Here is a 20,418-nt window from a genome sequence, read left to right as displayed (position 1 = left end):
TTACTATGACCTGTCATTGAAATGAAAGATTTGATTAATATTTTTATGAACTGATTTATCATACTTAAGGGAAACAAGTTTGATAAAACAACATTCTTCTGGCTGGTTGTGCTGACCTATGTTTATTATTCATGATGCCATTTGAGTCAAAATATATTCACTAGATGTATGCTAAATAATTGGCTTTATTTTGTGGTTTAAAATGTAAACATTTTGGTTGAGTTAAGGGCTCATTTAAGTTATTATATATGTTCCAATCTGAAGTTCACTTGGATCATTTACTTAGAAAGAAAATTGTTGTTTCTGTGAATATATGGATTACTCTGGATATATTGTGATTAATTTTAATGATTTGGAGGTTGTTTTTATAAAAATGGTGTGTTTAGTAGCACCATTTAAAAGCTTAGAGGGAATGCTCTAAGTAAATATCATGTTATTTACTACCATTTATATAGATTTGTTTTATGATACATTGTTGACCTACAAAACCAACAAATAATTTTAATTAATGTTCTTTATTTTATTGTGCAAAATGTCCAATTAATTAATGTCCTTTAAGAACTCCCTGTATCAGATGCAAGGTTACATTCAGTTAACACTGAATTATTTTTTGCCGCTCTGCAAGCAACTGTAACCCAGTTCTCAAATAAAGCAACCAGGTATAATAGACAATATAGTACTTAATGTCTAATGAAACTTTTAAAACACCTGACCTTTAGTGCCCAAACACCTTCATAAAGGTATTTCTTAAGCAGTTGAAATCCTGGTCATCTACTTCTAAAGATAAATGCATTTGATTCCCAGTTATAAAAAAATATTTATCTACTTATAGATTGTAGTTTTATTTATGTATCATAAGGGCATTTTCTTCAGAAATGACTCGTTTATGAGACTGGAGTATTTGCTACAATAAAATTCTTAGACAAAAGTATAAATTTAAATGACAGACAAGCCAGTAGTCAAAAATTTTAATTCCTGGTATCCTATTTCTTATCAATTTTCTTCATTTTGCATGGCAAAGTAATATATAAATGCCATTTTTCTTAAATAATCAGAAACCTAAATATTCTTACATCGTAGTAGAAAAATTACAAAAGAGCTGAACCTAGCATTGGAAGCCAATATAAAAATTAATTTCTATGCATAATAAGATAGATATTGCCCAATGTGTACCACCCTGGATATTTTAATAAAAATCTTGGTAAGCATGTCCATTTTTTATACACAAACGCCAGTATGCAGCATGCCTAGCCAAAAAATAAATCACAATTTCCTCTGGGAAAAACAGGAGAAAATGAATGGTGATTTCATTAATTTATCATTCATACAGATCCTGGAGGAATATCAGGTTTAGATATTTTAACAATTATTACTGCATAAACATCACAAAGCCACACAATTATAATAGTGACTGAAGCTCTCCTGTGGATAGCAAAAGTTACTTCAGACTCAAGAAGTTCTGAGCAAGAAGCTTGGTTTTAAGTGCCTCCTTTGTAACTCCCGCTAATACCTGCTGATGACACAAGTGCTTAGAAACATGGCTTTTCTTCTTTGTCATTGATAGCTGAGTATCTGGTATGTGGAACATGTATGGAAAATGATCTGGTCAAAGAACCATCCAGGCTTATTATTCTGTTGTATGGACGTCCTACTGAAGACATAAAGTTTAGACTTAAACACATTTATCAGTTTGCCTTTCCAGAACTAACTCTAGATTGAAAGTGAAAGGAGAGTAAAAGAAATTCTTCACATAGTTTATCCTCTAACAGAGAAGAGACCTTTAGTGCCAGGTATGAGCATGAAATTGAAACAGGAAATAATGATGAAAGGAAATAAAGACCAGAATACAAATGTTAATATAAGATAATATAATGCAAAATGCAACTAGCTGCAAGAGTACACAAATTAATCTCATGCCTTGCTGTGTTAAGATAATAAATTTAGACACAAATGGTTTTAATATGAAGGAAAAATGCATATATCTTTAAGAGAACATTTGAAATATATTCAACTATTGGAATTAAGTGACAGAATGCTATTTATATTTTTTATGTGAAATGATGGTTCAACTAAAAACAAAACCCCATTTTGCAAGAAATTCATAAGTTTTCAGACTACCAAAAAAATAGAAGATATCTTTACTAATGTGGAATGGCTCTCCACACAACCTCCCTAAAATTCCTAAACATAGATCATGTAAAGTTTATGGACTTGGAATATGATTTATACTTTATTCATTGCACATATTTATTTTTCCTAATTTTATTTAATTGAACTATCTTTTCAGAAAGAATGTCTAATTTCTTCACTTGTTTTAATTAAAAGACTGTTGCTTTAAGTGCTTCACTGATTGCTATTTTAAATACTCGTCTCCAAGTCTTAGAACTTCTTAGCACCATAGATCTGTAAGGCTTACTTTCATGTAGATAATACAAAACATGATGGTTGCATAACATGTAACACCAAAATTTAACACCAAATTTAAGACTATTTTTTCACCTCTAATATGTAAGATAATCAGACAATAATTGTACTGGATAGTACTTCTAAAAAAATCTCAACTATTAAATTAGCTAACATTAGGCATTCAGATATGCAATTTAAGATAATATTTATCTAAGAAAACTAGCTGGCCCCAAACTTATCTGTGTAAACTATATAATACGAAAATATGCTATGGAAGAGCCCTGGAGCAAATATTGAGGTCTTCCTACTCCTTTCATGCCAAAGACCTTTAGTAGACAAATCTCTACCTGCTCCCTCCACTCCCAATCACTACTACCACCACCACACACATGGATTATCTAACTTACAGCATGACTCTAAAAGAAGAAACTCAGACCAAGTAAACAGAAGTACTTGTTATGGCAGAATAGCAGTAGAGATGCTTTCGGATAGGCAATATCTTGGGGTAAATTTTGAATTGCCTTGTAGAAAATATCTACCTTCATTTATGCTTGAATCACTCCTGTTCTACTCCTATGCATTTCCCTTTTTTTAATTATAAAATAAATTCAGTTTTGAGTTAGCATAAATATTTAAAATGTTTATAATATATTGTATTAGGAACTCTTAAAGTAAATTCTTGATATAAAACAGAAAAATATATAATTGGGAGGGAAGAATGGTTAGGTGTGGTGGGGAAGGAAATATACTCTTTCAGAGCTAAAAATAAGATATAAAAACATCCTTTAAGTGCCATGGAGGCAAAAAAAAATGCTAGAAAGAATTTGCTATGGAATATTATGATAATTTGGTTTGATGAATAGAAAAAATGATGCTCCTCCTTGGCTGGTAATGTCTTTGTAAGACTTACTTTTTAATTAAAAAAAAAAAAAACTAAAATGAAAAAAAAATCAAGAAGGTAACAAAATCATAAAAAAGATATGAACTAGTAATCAAGTTCAGCAGCGTTGAGGATAAATAGTAGAAGTAATGATTGGCAATACTATATTCTTTGGAAACAGAATATCAAGAAAAACAGTTACAGAGAAGGCAGTAACAGACTTTCAAACATTTAAGTGCAATTTTCTACTTTCATGTGTCCTGCCTGCCTTTTCCAGTTCTCCTATTGCTGTCTCCACCTACTGCTTGTAAAACATCATTATTGTTTTTTGAGTATTTGTCACATAACAGTGAGTTAAGGGATTTACACAAATGATCTAATTTATTCCTTACACCAACCCTACAGTTTGATGTTATTTAGTATACTGGTTACAAAACTAAATTTTGGAGAGATCAAATGACCTTTCACTAAAGAACATGGAGAGGGAGAACTGAGATTCAAACTCAGGCCTATGTGTTTCCAAAGGCCATGCTTTGAACCACTATTATGGCCAATGATTGAGGAAGTACATAATTCAACTGTCACCAGAAGTTTCAAGCTCTATTTATAGCAGTTTCTGCTCCATCTATATTGCCATCGGTGGCTTCAGCTTTAATGCCTCATCAGATAATTCTGATTCAACAAGAAATGTTTGCATCAAGCTCCATGTATAATTTGTTTAAGAAGGCAAAGAAGAAAGCAATTTAAAAAGATTCCCAGGCCATTATTTAAAAATCTGAAAATATAAAAGTCAGAGAAGATACACAGAAAAAGAAACATCATACATTGTTGGTGGGGATGTAAAATGGTGTCGCCACTGAGGAAACAGTTTTTGGTTCCTTAGAAAGTTAAACATAGAATTACCATATGACCCAAAATAACTGAAAGCAGGGCTGCAAACACATATTGGTACACCAGTGCTCATTGTAACATTATTCACATTAGCCAAAACGTGGAAGCAGCCTAAGTACCCATCAACAGATTAATGGATAAATGAAACGTGGTATATCCATGCAATGGAATATTATTCAACTGTAAAAAAGAAACACAGTACTGGGACCTGCTACAAGGTGGATGAATCTTGAAGAAAGCATGTTGAATGAAATAAGCCAGATTCAAAAGGACAAATATTGTATGATTTTTTTATATGAAATGCATAGGCTAGACAAATTCATAGAGACAGAAAGCAGGTTACTAAGGATGAGTGGAAGGAAGCAGGTTACTAAGGATGAGTGGAGGGAAGGAGTATGAGTTTGGTTTGTAGTGACAGAAATAGCCTGCAAATGGTGAAAGTTATACAGTAGTGTCAGTTACTTAATGTAAAAGAATTGTCCATGCAAAATGGTTACAATGATTTTTATTAGGTGTATATAATATATATTATATACATACATACATATATGTATATGTATACATACATATAAATATACAAATATATATACATTTCCAGGAATGGTATTTTAAATAACTATATCTAGGCTTAAGGGGTTAACCCCTTTAACTTAAGGCGTTAAAGTCTATTCCCTTTAGTTATCTAGGCGTTTACTCATCTTTCCAGAATTATTCTTTCCCCAATCAATACAGTTGGCTAAAGATTTACTCTAATATCTATTTGTTCTTATATAAGCAGTTAGTGATTTATTTTAAATGTACAAATATTAGGTGGTTCTTTCTATTGAAAGATCAACGTACACAGGAATATAAAGAAATCTCTGGAGTGTTCTATCTATTGTTTGGGTGTATATGTTACATAATAATATATAAATTGTATTAATAAATGTATATATAATGTGTATATAAAGATTAGATCATTATGGATATATATCACAATAGATCATCCATAAACACATCAAATACATTTAGAAGAATTCAGTAATAAATTTAAGTCAGTCAGTGTATACCATTAATATTTCATGAATTTACTAAGGACATTGTTTACCTACAATATATATTTCAAGGTAGAGTCCATAAAATACACTTTGATTGGGAATGTAATTCCATTTGGATCATAAAGTTTACTATCTACTTAATAATTTTACAAGCTTCATTTATAACATTAACTTGTGAGTGTACCTTTAAAAACCATCTTATTATAAGGCTGTGAATACTTCCCTTAGCTTTATTTTTGTTTCATGAAATTAATATGACAAATATTCTCCTTTTACATCAATGCCAAAGACTAGTTTTTTAAGGTAAAATTAAAACTATTTGGAAGACTAAAGTTCATGTAAACTGTATCTGTTATAAAAGGCTCAGAAATAACAAAGGTCTGAATTTTATACAGAATGCGTGGTCCTTGCAAATTTCAGAAACTTCCCCTTATATTGGTATACACTCACAACTAGGAACAGATGTGTGTCTGGGGTCTCAAAGAAAGACCTTTTCTATGGAGGGTCCTTGTCTTTGTAATTACCTCCTATTCCAGTTCTTTAAGAGTCTGTTGAAACACAGGACTCCAGGCCAACTGATTTTCATTGTGAGAAGGAACAGTTGATATACAGAGGACTTTCCTTACTGCAGAATAATGTAATTAAATGCTACAAAGTGTTTAGTGCGTTTTCATAAATGAATGCATGGGCATTTTTAACTTTGCTATCAGAGTTAAAAAAAAAAACAACTTTAAAATAATTTTAAAATATTGAAAGAGATAACATAAACAAAAATGTCTTGAAGACAAATTCAATCATTTAAAATAATGACAGAAATGGTCACAAAGTTATAAAAAGATATTTTATGGTTGACAGTTGCATTGCACACTAAGAATACAACAGTTTAAAAAAAGAATACGATAGTTTAAAATCCTTAATAGCATCATTTGCATCTTGAAATTATATTTAAGCATCTACTGACAAACGTATGCAATGCTAAGATTTCTATATAATAAGGGGAACAAGTATAATCTACACCTCAGAGGAACTTGTTTAGTAAAGTACACAGGCACAAACAGACGGGACAGCCATGCAAACAGGGCTGGACTCAGACTGAGATTTACTACTACAATTTGGATTTCTTAATAAGTAGTTTAGAGCAAAGTCTGTATAAAAGTGAGATGTCAAACAGATGAGTTAGTGACATGAGAAGAAAAAACAGACATTCAGAGTTGGCCAATAACAATCAACCTCACAAATTCTGTAAAACCTAGTCCTGCCTATAACATACACTAGTATGTACAAATAATGGTGGGTGATGCACCATGGAAATGTGCTTTTGCAATTATGCTCTTTTTTTAGCTTTTGATTGAGCATAGTGACTGTAAACAGCATAGAAATATTATGATTCACATATTTAAGAAAAAAGAGGCTATAACGTTAGGTATCCCCAGAATTTGTAGCAACTCTTTCAAAGACATTAAAATACCACTTATTAGTCTTAATTTACAATATAATGAACATATTTTCCATTTTATATACAGAAGGGAAATGAGCTACATTCATTTTAGAGGCATAAAGTACTTCTGAAGCCTTCCCTCAAAAAAGTTTTACCTTCACATTTATTATGTATGTCTGCAGTGGGAGAAAGGAGGAAGATGTTCTGGATTTTCCTTGGATCTATTTCTTCTCTTGGGTCTGAGGTAAAGAGAAGTAAATGTTTGTTATGAAAATGCTGGATAGCTGTATGTATCTATATATGCATGTGTGTATGTAATGCATGGATGGATGGATGAACAGATGGATGGATGTGTAATAGGGTACATGGAAAGAGAAAACTAAGAACTTCAGATAAATCTGAAGATCTTCAGAGATCTCATCACTGACCCTAATCACCCTCTCACACATTGTGTCCTACAGTAGGCCATAAAAGGAAAAATATCAGGCTTACAATTATTCAGTGAAAAGGTAGAAAGTTTTTAAACAGTCTGAGATTTGATTAAATCTGCATTTCTTAGTCATCACATTATTCACAATTTACACAATGGAATATTACATTTCATGGACACAGTAACAAAGGCTGAGGGCATGTTTTGGGCCCAGAAATCACAAAGGATTTAGATAACTTTTGGATTAGTTCTCGTTTTGACCAAACACAATATTACATTGAGCAGAAACATATCTCTCAATGCAGTACAGAGAGCTAATGCATGAAATAGACTGAAAATGAAAGATAAACCTATATATGCAGTTTTACTAATTTGACAAAAATGATGCTAATTCGGGCACAAAGTACTTATTTTTTGTTTATTAAGAGAACAAGTATGCCTTCAGAATTGTTCCAAGATTCTTTTCTCAGTTATAATAGGAGCATAAAAATTCATACTTGTAAAAGATAAAGATCTTCTTTAAAATTATACTTCATAAGCTAAACATTTGCCATTGTTTTCTGCATCTATAAATTGCAACTTTATATTATAAAGTTTTTCTATTAGCTTTACATAAAGCATTATTTTATACTTGCAATTAACTGCACTGTCAGCTAGAAGAGAATTTGTTTACAAAATAAACAAAAATGAACTGTAAATTGATTTAAAGGACTGATCAGTACATAATCAATGGGTTAATAATGGACCTAGAAAGTAGTATCTAATAAGTTAACGTTATAGAAGAATCTACCATGTCACAAAATACCCTGGATACTCTGTAAAGGTAGATCATGACTTGATTGAACAAGGTCTGGATTCCAGATAGGAGCCAACTTTACTTAAACATGTATTTGTGCTTAAATTGTGATAAGTACAACAAACAGATCTTTTTTTGCAATTATGAGGGAGGATGGATTGAAGTGGTTTGGTCTGCATTTATCAGGAGGGTCAGGGATCTCTGAAAGATGACAGATTAGGGCTGGACTTTAGTTGATGGCAAGGAGAGTAAGGTAGAGTAAGGTTAGGAAACAGGTGGTTATTTCATTTTCCCAGAATGTGGGTTTATGAAGTAAATTGTGTTGTTAGGGAAAAACAGGAAACAATCAAATGATAATAGATTTTAATAATTTTGAGATTTGATATAAACTTAGAAACAATGAGAGTTCTGGAGTCTTCTGAGAAAGACAGTGACATGATAAAGTTGTATTTATGAGTTAACCTGGATTATTTTGTAGATTAAATTGGAAAGAGATTTTTGAGATGAGATATCATTGAGAAGGTTATTAAAATTGCCAAGACAGATGATAGAAGCCTGAAATAAGATACAAAGAATGTGAATGAACAAGAATCAGGAAGTTTGTAAAAGCACAGATTTCATAACTATTATCAAAGAATATTTTGGGAATTATTACAGTGTACAGGGTACCACACTTGCCTCAAAAATACAATGAAATATATGTTCAAACTAAAGAACTTCTGCCCTTAATTGACAATACAATAAATTACAGAGATTTGAGTTTCTTTTTTAAAGTCTTTTATGGAAATATTATATAATAGACATATGTACATGCTTACACATGTAAAATGAAGAAAACATTTTTTGATTTAGACTTTGAAGTGGAAATATGAGTAAAGTAGAAAGTAACAAAGGGTTTGTGACTTGGCTGAAGATAACTAAAATGTGTTCATTTTTAGGGTGGATGGATATACTCTGGAAAGCTATCTTAGCACAGTTTTTCTTTGTAGTATTTGATTTTTTATTAAACATTCATTTCTAATTTATTTTTTTTAAATTCTGTGATTCTCAAAAATGTTAAGGCATGATTTTCTTTTTCAAATGTTTTGTTATTAAAAATACTTAATCAAATGTATGAGGTAAACAGTACACGTGGTACTGTAAAGGAGGAAGCAGCATAGGGTAGATATATTTGTAAATCCAAACAGATTTAAAGGACATATGAAATGTATTTGTGTTGTCAGTTTGATTCCAAACAATGTAATTATTTATTCCTTTAGAAATAGTATTTCCTTCAATATCTTTGAAGTTTAATATAGTGATCATTCTGCCATCAGATGAAATTAAAGAATCACTGAATATTTGTCATATGTAATATAAATAGTTACAGAAAAAAAATTGGTTTTTTGAGGAGAGGAAGCTCTTAGTTTGATTTCTGATACAGTTTGGAACTGATTAAATCCCTAAAGAAATTACTAGATTTATTTAATTTATTTATATGAAATTTCTTTCATTATAGTTTATCCTCTCATGTAATTTGCTTTATTAATGTTACCCCTATAGGAGATAAAGTGATTAAATTATATCATTATTGTCATATTTGCACTTAAGTGAACTAAATAATTAAAAGAACATATACATAAAATACGTAATATCATCAGAAGTAACCATTTAAAACTCTTAAAATTATGAGAAATAGAGAATTATAAGAGGTATATTGTGCCAATGGTAAAGATTGGAGCATATACTCTCTTTTCAAAAGTTGAGAAAAGTTTAAGAGTTACAGGTATTTTTGCCTTCTGGGATGGAGATTGGCAGACTTATATGGGGCACCAGCCATCTTTGTTGTAGGAGGAACATCTCTAGAGGTTCTATTTTGTATACAGATATGTATATATTATTCTTTTTGTAGAAAGCCTGCATACAGTGAGGTAATAAGTAGAGGTGCTTCAGAGTAAGATGGAAAAGGCCCTGTTTAGGAATGGAATTTAAAAGAAACTAGCTCATGTAAATTATGTTAGATATAGAACTCTAGATTTAAGTAGCCTCATGCCTGAAGTTAATTATTTGTTTTGAGGAATTTGTGTATTCTTGCCGAAGCTTTAAAAAAAGAAAATGGGAATGGAAACAGCAATTACAGGGGGAAATACAGTCCTGATTCTCTTCCTCCTGGCGGAGTGAATGGGATTGGCATTGTTTGATGAGGACAATGGATCACTGCACTGCACTGTATAAGTGTTGCATAAGACTGCAGAATCAGGAGTTTAGGAAATGTTATTTCAGACCAAGATTACCAGGTGGGTACCGTGGTACCAGATCACATATGAAGGAGGTGTGGACTGGGGAATTCCCTGAAAGGATCCATCTGGGTAAGTTAGTGGGGAATGTAATGAAGTTTAGGTGGAGCAACGGGGCAAAACAATCTCCTCCCAGTGACTTGTGGGGAAATAGGGGAATGGATTTCTCAATCCTCAAAGCAACTAGATGCTTGAAAAATATTTATATTATGTGGACAATGGTTCCAGTGAGGCCAGCTAGAAGTTAGGCAAGAAGACAGAGTGAGAGAACTTGAGGCCAAGTTGGGACATCTGCTTCTAAGATAAATCACTTCCAGTATCAGTTGAAGTAACATTCAGTTATTCTTTCTTATGTTATCCTAAAGGCTTTAACCTAGGCTTACTGAAGATTGTGACATGATCTCAGTTTAGTTGTGAAGAGAACGCCTTTCCAATCCATTTGAATAAGTCTCCAAGAAGAAGTTACTTCTGCTTATCTGACATCAGTGATTCCAAAAGTCACCAGTGAAGAAGAGTTATCAGAACTCTTCACACAGAAGAGTGATCTCTACCAGGGCATGAGTATTAATAGAGGCAGCATTGTCATAGCAAGAGAAGAAAGAAACTGAAGCACCTGTCTTGAGCACACATGCAGTGAACATTAGAAATCTCTCAGAAACAGCTTAGTGGTGATTGAGGGACTATTATTTCAGCAATTAGACCAATGAGGGATTCAGCTTTAATAATTTGGCCATAAAATAAATGTATCAATTTATATTCAGGCTGGAGGGATCCAGGATATATGTGAAACATTTTAATATAATATTCATAAATGATAGATTAATAGAATTATTGACTATTACATCTATAGTAAATTTTCATAGTGTTGGCTGCATATGTTTTAGTGTCAAGGTTAAGTTTTCTGTGTGTTTCATATAAGAAAGGAAATAATGGAAGATTAAAAATATGCTAAAATCTGTAAGACAATTATAAGAGCTCTCCAAGTCAACCTCATAGCATTTATGAGAAGAGTGTTTAGATAATGTAGGCATATGTTTTTTTTAAGTTTAAAACATCAAATAAATACAAGACATATCTAGTTTTTTTCTTTCATTGCCATATAATCCAGTAATTCCATTTCTAGGTATACATCCAGAAGAACAGAGAGCAGGGAGCATGCCACCAATGTTTATAGCTACGGTATTCAATTCCCCCAAATGGAAGCAACCCAAGCACCCATCAACCAATGAATAGATAAACAAAATGTGGCATATACATACAATGGAATATTTATTCCATTATTATACAGCTGTAAGATGGAATTAAGTTCTGATATATGTGACATCAGTGTTGTTAAATTACACTCACATTATGTTGAGTGAAAGAAGTCAAACACAAAAAAGGACAAGTACTGTATGATCTCACTGATATGAACTAATTATAATAATCAAAGTCATAGAGTTGGAATCTAGAATACAGGCCACCAGTAGATAGAATGGGGATAGAGAATGGAGAGCTGATGCTTACTTTATACAGAATTTCTAAATAGGATGACTGTAAATGTCTGGAAATGTAGAGTGGGGAGTGTAATTTAACAGGCTGAATTATGTGTGTGAATATGCTTGAAGGAGGATGTCTTGGGTTGTGTATGTTACTAGAAGGAAAGTTAGAGGATAAAACATGGGACTGTATACACTGTGAACTTGCTGTAGACAATGACGGTGGTTAACAGTGTAACATAACAATGTTCTTCCACAGAATTCTAAAAAAGAATGTGTATTTGGTAATGGATGGTGATGATAGTAGCACAACACTATGAATGTAATTAACAGCACCGAAGTTTATACTTGTCTGTGCTTAAATGGGTAATTTTAGGTTGTAGATATGTTACTAGAAAGTATTTTTTAAAAATTCAATAGGACCATACAACATATACAGGGAACCCTAACATTAAACCATATACTATGGTCAATAGTATAATTATAATAATATTTTTGCATCAATTGTAACAAATGTACCACACCACTTGAATAACACAACCACCTGAAACTCTAAATGCCAGAAATTGAATTCATCATTTTCTTACAAAAATATCTGGTGCATTTCCAACACAAAACTAATTGTGCTAGCAAGAAACCTCGGAATCATCCTTGTCACTACTCTCCCCTAACCTCTCTTATTTAGTAAATTACCAAGTCCTATGGATTTGATCTTCTACCATTAATCCTTCAGCTTGTCCTCAGGTCTGCCACCACTCAAGAGCAATCTACCACCATTTTCACTGAGAATGCAATTGAGTCTTAATTGATTTCTTCACATCTTTTTTCCCTCTGACATTTCCTACATAATGTAGACAGAGTGGCCAGTTCGAAATACAATATGATCATGTCACTTTGTTGTTCAAACCTTTCAATGGTGTCCGATTGACCTTTGGGGAGATAATAGAATCCTTGTCCTTGCCTTGACCATATTGTATTTAATTTGGCCTACCTCCCATCGTGGTTACACATTCGTCAGTGCTTCAGCCTCCCTATCTTACTTCCAGATCCTCGAATGTATCATGCTCCTTCTGTCTCAGAGCTAACACACATGCTATTCTTCCTGCTTAGTATTCTCTGCCCTCCTTCTTTCTATTGTTAATTTACTTTGTCTTTAGTGTTCTAAAAGGTTTCTGATGAAAGGCATTCCTGACCCCACAGACTACATAAGAGTCCCCAGATACCTCTCTCAGAACACCACAATAAATTATAACATTTATAAAATTGAAACTGAGATTAATTGTGCAAGGAGTCAGTGGCTGGACTAAAAATTCCATGAGTACAAATTAGACCACATTCACTGCTGTATCCCAAATGTAATGCTTCACATTTCTTCAGTTTAACTATTAATATATGGTGAAGAAATGAATGAGCCAGTAGTTGACAAATGTCTCAACTCTTTCACCTTTAACCCACTCCCCAACATACTTTACTTTGGTTTCTATCCTCTACTTTCCAACAGAATTACTTTGTTTCCACAAAACCACCAAGGACCTTTTAGGTGTCAAATACAGTAATACATTTATGTGCTTATACTATCGAATCTCCCACATCCTTTATCATTCTTGATCATTTTCTTCTTTTTGAAATTAACTCCTCCCTTGTCTGCCATGACATCATTGTCTTCTGTTTTTCCCACTTTTCTGGTCTTTCTCTGGCATTCTGGTAGAATCAGTGATTGGATGCTACACATTATCTAGAGGGGAGGAAGGGAAAACTCGTATCATATACACCCTTGGTAACCAGAAGGATCACTGAATGAGATGAAGAATGTAGAGGGAGCAAAGAGTTTTAATATTATATATATTATATTTGATTGTGGCCACATTTGGTTTGAAGTGATTTAATACAGAACAAGAGATGGGAATTCACAAATGGATTTCAGAAGCGAGGTCAGGGACAGAGATTCAGACAGAGCAGTAAACTGCACAAGCAGAATAAATGGCAGAAGACATGAATCATCTGGGACAGGGTTTAGAATGACTTGATGTAAAGAAAGAGCTATTTTTACAAGTGTTGTTTAAAAAATGGAAGCCAACAAAGGATAAACAAGAAGCAAAGGGGAGGAACAGAGGTAACAGAAAGAAGTTTCAAATCTGTACAATCTGGCTTTGAAATGTTTCCAACTGCCCACCACTGTGCCCTCACCACTCCCAGGCATTATAGGCTCAAGCACACTCACTATTTCCAAACCAGGATATGCTTGTTCCAACTCTGTATTCTCTTGTATTTAATCTGAGAATTCCACCATACACTCTTTCAAATACTATTCCCTCTGTGGTATTTCCTACTCTTTACTCCATGGTATCTTACTTGCACATATTAATATTAGAGTATTCACCTTCCTGTATAATTAATCATTTTGAATCTGTCACCCCTGTACAATGAGAACACCAGGTGCATTACATGGGGTCTCAGCCATCTTCTAATGCAACGGCTAGTACTAGTGGGAATCTAAAGAATGCTGATTGAAGGCAGAAGGGTTGGATGGACATTAATGCTACAGGTTTCTGAGTAGTTAAGTAGGAACAGCACTGAGACTAGGAATTAGGATTTGGCTAATTAGAGGGAAGTGATGACCTTTGGAAGAACAATTTCATTATGGTGCTGTGGGCAGAGGCCAGATAATGAAAGATTAAGGAAAGAGTGGGTGGTAATTAGAAAAACTGCAGATCACTGTAACTACAATTTTGGTACTGAAGGATGATTGAGAGGTAATTGGGTAATTTAAGGAGGAAGTGGGTTTGAAGGAAGGATTTTTAAGGATAGGGAAATTGAATAAATTTATATGCTGAGAGAAGCTATTTAAGAAATGAAATAACAGACAAATTGTGTGATACAGAGAAAGATCAAGAAGGAGTGATGCCAAATGTACAGGTAGCTGAAGAGGAAATGCTGAAAATGAATGGAACCCACTGCTCCTCTGAGATTAGAAAGGAGGTGAAAAGGAAAGGAGGTGTCACAGTGGATATTTTCTGTTGTAGATGAGAGAAATCGACACTTCCTTTTGAATGGTTTCTGTCCTCCCAGTGAACTACGTGGTGATCATTTTGCTAAACGTGGGAGTGGAAATCGGGAATGGGAGTATAAAAAGGGTGATGAAGAATAGTTGCATGACCTATGCAATTTAGAAACAGACAACAATTTTATAGAATTGAAAGAGGAATACTTAAAGTTTTGTAGCTAAGTAGCAAAATAATAAACCTTACCATCTCTCTTGTGCCTAATAAGGAGTTTGGTTACTAAAATATCTCAGTTAAGAGGAAGTTATATAAATCATAAGCTAGTTTAATAATTACAATGGACATGAAAATTTTTAATTGGACTTATTTTCCTCAAAATATGACCATGGAACATGCTAAAATATTTAACATACTAAAATAGAGTAGCACAGTGAAAAGCCTGGCATTTGGCATTAACCAGACATATTTGAATACTCTCTCCATCTTTTACTAGCTAAATGATCTTGGCAAGATGCTTAAGCTGTCCACACCTGCTACTTCTTTTGTGCATTGGGGTAATAGTTCCAATCTCCCAGGTATGTTGTGAAGATAAAACAATCTGCTACACCCAGAGTATTGATTAAGGGGCCCAGCACAGGGAATATTCTCAATGAATAGCAGCTATTGGTATTAGTGATGGCTCCTTTCTATAGCTCAACTATTTTCTTCAGAAACATTTGTTTGTAACTGAAAACTTTTAAACTCAAATGATATGAAAGAACACTCTATTAATTTTGTGAAACAAGTTTTAAAACATTAATAATATTTCAAATATAGTGAGAGTAATGTTATGTGAAAATTTAAACAAAACTACAGTATTGGCCAATCTGCTAATGAAATAGAAATCCTAACTATTTCTATTATTTTTTTTTATTTGAAGATTATTTTTTTATTATTTGAATGTTTGATAGGAAAAATATCTTTGGACGGCTTTCAAAATTGCCACATCCCTATGATTAGCACTTATGGAGATATATAGACACTTGCAATTGGTGATACAACTACAATATACATATCATTAAAAATTTACTTGTTCAAGTGCCAACTTCAATTACTGAAATCTTCAGAATTTAAGACTCCGTTAATAAACTGTTCTTACTGTTCTCCTCCACCTTTATTAGTAGTTAATTTATTTTGGTTTTCTTTCTCAAATTAATGGATGATGCTCAAGTGGTTAGTCAGATATTTGTTAACCCATCTAGAAGACATTATTGTCAAAATTCTCCTTTTGTTACCAATATTTATGTTTGTATTTACCTCAACAGAAGCAGTAGGATGAAATATTACATCAAATAATGCAGTCAAAATTATCAAGTATTTAACAATATCTGTTTCCATCATATAGACTATCGATTAAATAAAAATGCAATTTAACAAGTATCATTTAGTTAAACTTAGTTCACAAGCTATGTTTTTACAAAATAGTATATTTCTGGATTAAATAAATGTTTCATAAATTTTGTTTGTAAAAGAAAAATGGACTGATGAAAGACCATTACATACAATTTTGGATGAAAAATTCCAATTCTGGATGTGCCCTTTTCCTGACCAACCCTGAAGTTCAATCTGTATATAGGAGTTACTCTAAAATATCTATGTGGCTCATAATGCAAATGTCAAACTTGTCACTGAAAGGAGGAGCCAAGAATACTGAACCAGATGTGCTCTGAAAATCAAGACAGCCTTCCAGGAACCCTGTCATAAGAGGATCTGCTCCACTAACCTTCCCCGGACCCTGAGATCATAGCTGAGGAGGTGACTGGGAACGGCTCTACTTATGAGACATCTTACATAGCCAGTTGCTTCTGTGAAAAGCTCTTTACCTTGAAGATGAATAAGACTTCTGTTTTAAGTCACTGGCATAGAAACAAAAGGGGTTACCACAGCGGAAGCAGTAAAATCTAAATACAGAGCCTTAATATGGAAGGGAACCCCCAAACTAACTAGCATATGGTAACCTACGTCTGAACAGCATACTCTCCGTGATATTGTAAATTTTACAATAATATATAGTTTCAACTATGAGTATGGAGAGATGATCAGGAATGATGTGGGGATTAAATTTAATTGTACCTCACTGTTATATTTGTTCCTTGTCCTTTCTATCTAGGTTTAAAATCACTGTTGCGTATAGTCACACACGGCTCATTCACTTTCGAATGACTGCATTTTAAAAGGGTTGATCTGAAAAATATGCAAAATTCAAATCAATATATTTAATAACAAAGAGTACCCATTCTATGCACAGCAATTATGCATCAGGAATGTACTAGTGTCAGATATTTTTATAGCACTATGGTGAGCACAAAAACAATATCAACAAATATTTTACAACCTTACCTCTAGAGCCCACATTCTAGTACAGAATGCAGACATAAAGTCACATTAACAGTTCATTTCATACCTACACTAATTGCCATGATAGGTATTATACGAAGTTTGTTGGGCAGCTCAGCGGGGCCACTTTATCCAGACAGGAGCAGATACTGGGCAGAGGGCAGTTAGAAGAAGGGATTTGAACTGTTTTTCCTGTCAAGAGTGATGAAAATATTTGGACCTACACATTCTTTTTTTTTTTTTCACGTGGGCAGACACTGGGAAGCGAACCCAGGTCTCCAGTATGGCAGACAAGAACTTGCCTGCTGAGCCACCATGGCCCCTACATTCTTTTGATTAATTCCATCAAATGATCCAACACTACAAATTAGCATTTGTGAACGTGTTAAGTGGCTCTTTGCATAGGCTGCAAAAAGCAAAAACCTACTTATCTTTCCAAGTTCCTGAAAGCAAGAGTTGGTACACATCAGACAAATTCTGATGACAGGTCAGGCACAGAAGAATGGACTACCTGTTCAGGAGTCCACTCTCATCCACCAGCTATGAACAAGGAGGTGGACTGAACAATTTTTGTCCATAGAAGTCATTGCACCATCGGTAGGAAGTTCCTTGGAAGGTGGTATGAGCACTGAGATTCAAGGCTTCACTGAGGAAGCTTTAAGGACATTTTGACTCCTTCTGTTTCAGCCTTTCTTATTATTTCAACTTTAGGAATTTTGTGTCTTCTTCCAATTCTCTGAAATTTTATCTCTGGCCTGAAGAACCTGCTTATTTTAGCTGAATTCCTAAATACCTTTGTCCTACTGCCTCCCATATACAAATCTAACTTGTTCTAACTGGAAAGGAAGCCTTGACTTTTGTTTACTAGTTCTGTGTATTGACTAGCAGAGGAATACCCTATCTATATACTCATCAAATTGTACTTTGGCTTAAACTCCCTGTGGTTCTTTCATTATGATGCTATGATGAAATTCAGATGGTGAAATTTTTTTCAAATAAAGAATAATTCATTAATCAATAAATATTTATTGAGCATATACTTAAGTGCAAGTAATTCATGTATTGCTGGGTTATGGCAAAGAACAAATATAATGATCCTCACTAATACGAAAGTTCTAGTAAATAAAATATTTGAAATAAATGACAGTTCTAAGTGAAACATATCAATTCAATTGACAGATTGTTAGGGAACTCTTCCAATGATCATTTGATACATCCCAATTTTTTAATGAAGAATCTGGAAAAATTTAAATGTCCTGATGAAAATCAATCATAAACAAATATATATGTCATATTACATATGGTACTCTGTATATAACTATTTTTGTGCTTATGACATTGCATTTCAATTGTTTTCTCTTTCTGTCTTCTTTCCTAAAATGTAGTTCCTGAAAACATTTTATATTCCCCCACACACACATACCAGTGCCTGACGAGAATTGGCTTGACTGTTGAATGAATGAGGATGAAATACTCACTTGGATAGCTGTGAGGCTTATATAATGATCATGTACATTTCCAATATGAATTGGAAGTTAAGTGGAAGTTAAAGAGCATGCTGTTTTACAGCACTGCACAAACCTATGAGTAATAGTTTGAACTTACTACAGAGTGTTTTGCAAGTATTTCCATTGATCATCTATAAACAACAATGAAGATAAAAGGAAAGCCTCTGGTGCAGGAGAGGCTTTTTCATTAGTGGCTTTTGAAGTGTCTAGAGAAATATATAGAATGCTGAGCACACACTTTTTCATTTTCAGGTGTTTAGAGAGCAGGCTAGATATTTGTTGTGGCCAGAGCATTCTGTGCAGTGAAGAACAAAAGCAACAAAGCTAACTGCACACACTGAGGTTTCCCACATATGCAAAAAGGTGTGAGCCAAATCTTTGATGGGGAGGAAAACTTTCAAGAACTCTAATGATTATTTCTCTAACTCTTTTATGAGGAAATAATGCACAGACAGGAAATAAGGAAGAGGGATCACAAAATTTTACTCTGAAGGAACAGCAAAGCAAAAGCAGGAGAATATACAGGTTGTGAACATAAAATATTCCAAAGGAAAAAGAAAGAAACAGAGATCCTTAGACTAAAGTTCAGGAGTGCATCTTGAAACTAGAAAGTTGAAGATGCCAAATCATACTCAACCATACTACAACACATTATAAATTCTATGCAATTCCGAAAGTCATTAGAAATCTTCACCTCAAATTTTCAACTGCAAAATGACAGGAAGCATGAGTTGATTTGCTATATGTCAGGAAATTAATTTCATCAAAATTTTTGTTTTTAACACAGTAGACAGTATTTTTTATCTTTAGCTATGGTGCTGCAGAAAATGCATGTACATGCTCCTTATCCAAAATCCACAACCTGCTGACAGACAAATTAAAGTGCTTCCAATATTTGTACTTATTATTAACTTATCACCTTAGGTCAGAACCGGGCTTGATGCTGAAGCTTTATGCTTATTTCCCAACTCATAACATGCTACGTATCAGAAAAGTGAAAAGCCAAACATAATAAAATTTGTGTGAAAATACAGATACTTTGTGTTCTTAGTCTATGTGTTTGAAATGTGTGCCATGATTGATTCAGTAACCAAAATATGAATGTGAAAGGAGAATTAATAAGTAGACCTAAAAACAAGCTGCGTAAAAGTCACTCACCTTAGAGCTGAATTGTTATATATATTCATAAGGCAGAACTTTGCCTTCTTGTTCACTGATGTATTCGGCTAAAAAATGCCTTGTGCATGTTGGTTGCTTAATAATGTTTGTTCATCAAGTTAATGAGTGGAAATGATTAGCATTCGCAGAGAAATATAACTAACTGAAAAGATTTAGATTTCTGACTAAATGCCCTATAGTGGCTTATTTTCCTTCAACTCAGTTCTAAACTAATTGTGGTAGTGGTTAGGAAATAGTATAAAAAATTATCTGTACTTAGGATGGCATTCAGAGATAGATCAGAGAGTCTTTATGGACTCAACATTAAGACTATCACTAGAACTATTTGCAGATGCGAATTCCGCGAATCACACCTTGAGAGTCAGTTGAAGTTCTGTGACATTCCAAAAGGAAAAAAATTATATTCTTATAATAAATTTCATTCTGAATGGTTTTTGAATTAGCTGTCAGGTGACAGGCATCTCTGAGGGGAATGAGGTAGGGAAAAGTTTGAGATTACAGTGATTTGGTCACTGCTGTGCATCTCAGAGAAACCTTTGAGTCAAAAGGTGAGCCTTAGGTGTGTGCTGATATGATGCCTTCACAGAATGTCAGAGCAGAAGGGACAGAGACATGAGAACAATAAAATTCTGAAGATATAAAACATGACTCTATCCAAATGGTTCAATCATTAAAATTATTCCTCATTTTTACAGTAAAGAAATAGAAATAGAGGTAAAGA

General features: G+C 33.4%; 1 protein-coding gene across 16 annotated transcripts in view; it reads right to left on the bottom strand.

Moving 5' to 3' along the window:
• GRIK2 (glutamate ionotropic receptor kainate type subunit 2) overlaps positions 1 to 20,418 on the bottom strand; it is a 1,225,242-nt gene that overhangs the window by 490,697 nt on the left and 714,127 nt on the right. Inside the window, exon 2 of one of the 16 annotated variants that reach the window (XM_077162507.1) lies at positions 6,808 to 6,891. The exons of the other annotated variants lie outside the window; for them this stretch is intronic. The gene's annotated coding sequence lies outside the window, so the exon portion shown is untranslated. The remainder of the gene's footprint in view (positions 1 to 6,807; positions 6,892 to 20,418) is intronic. 16 annotated transcript variants of the gene reach the window in all.

This window comes from Tamandua tetradactyla, chromosome 5, assembly GCF_023851605.1.
Source record: "Tamandua tetradactyla isolate mTamTet1 chromosome 5, mTamTet1.pri, whole genome shotgun sequence".
NCBI lineage: Eukaryota > Metazoa > Chordata > Mammalia > Pilosa > Myrmecophagidae > Tamandua > Tamandua tetradactyla.
This window is presented reverse-complemented; position numbering and strand designations above follow the sequence as displayed.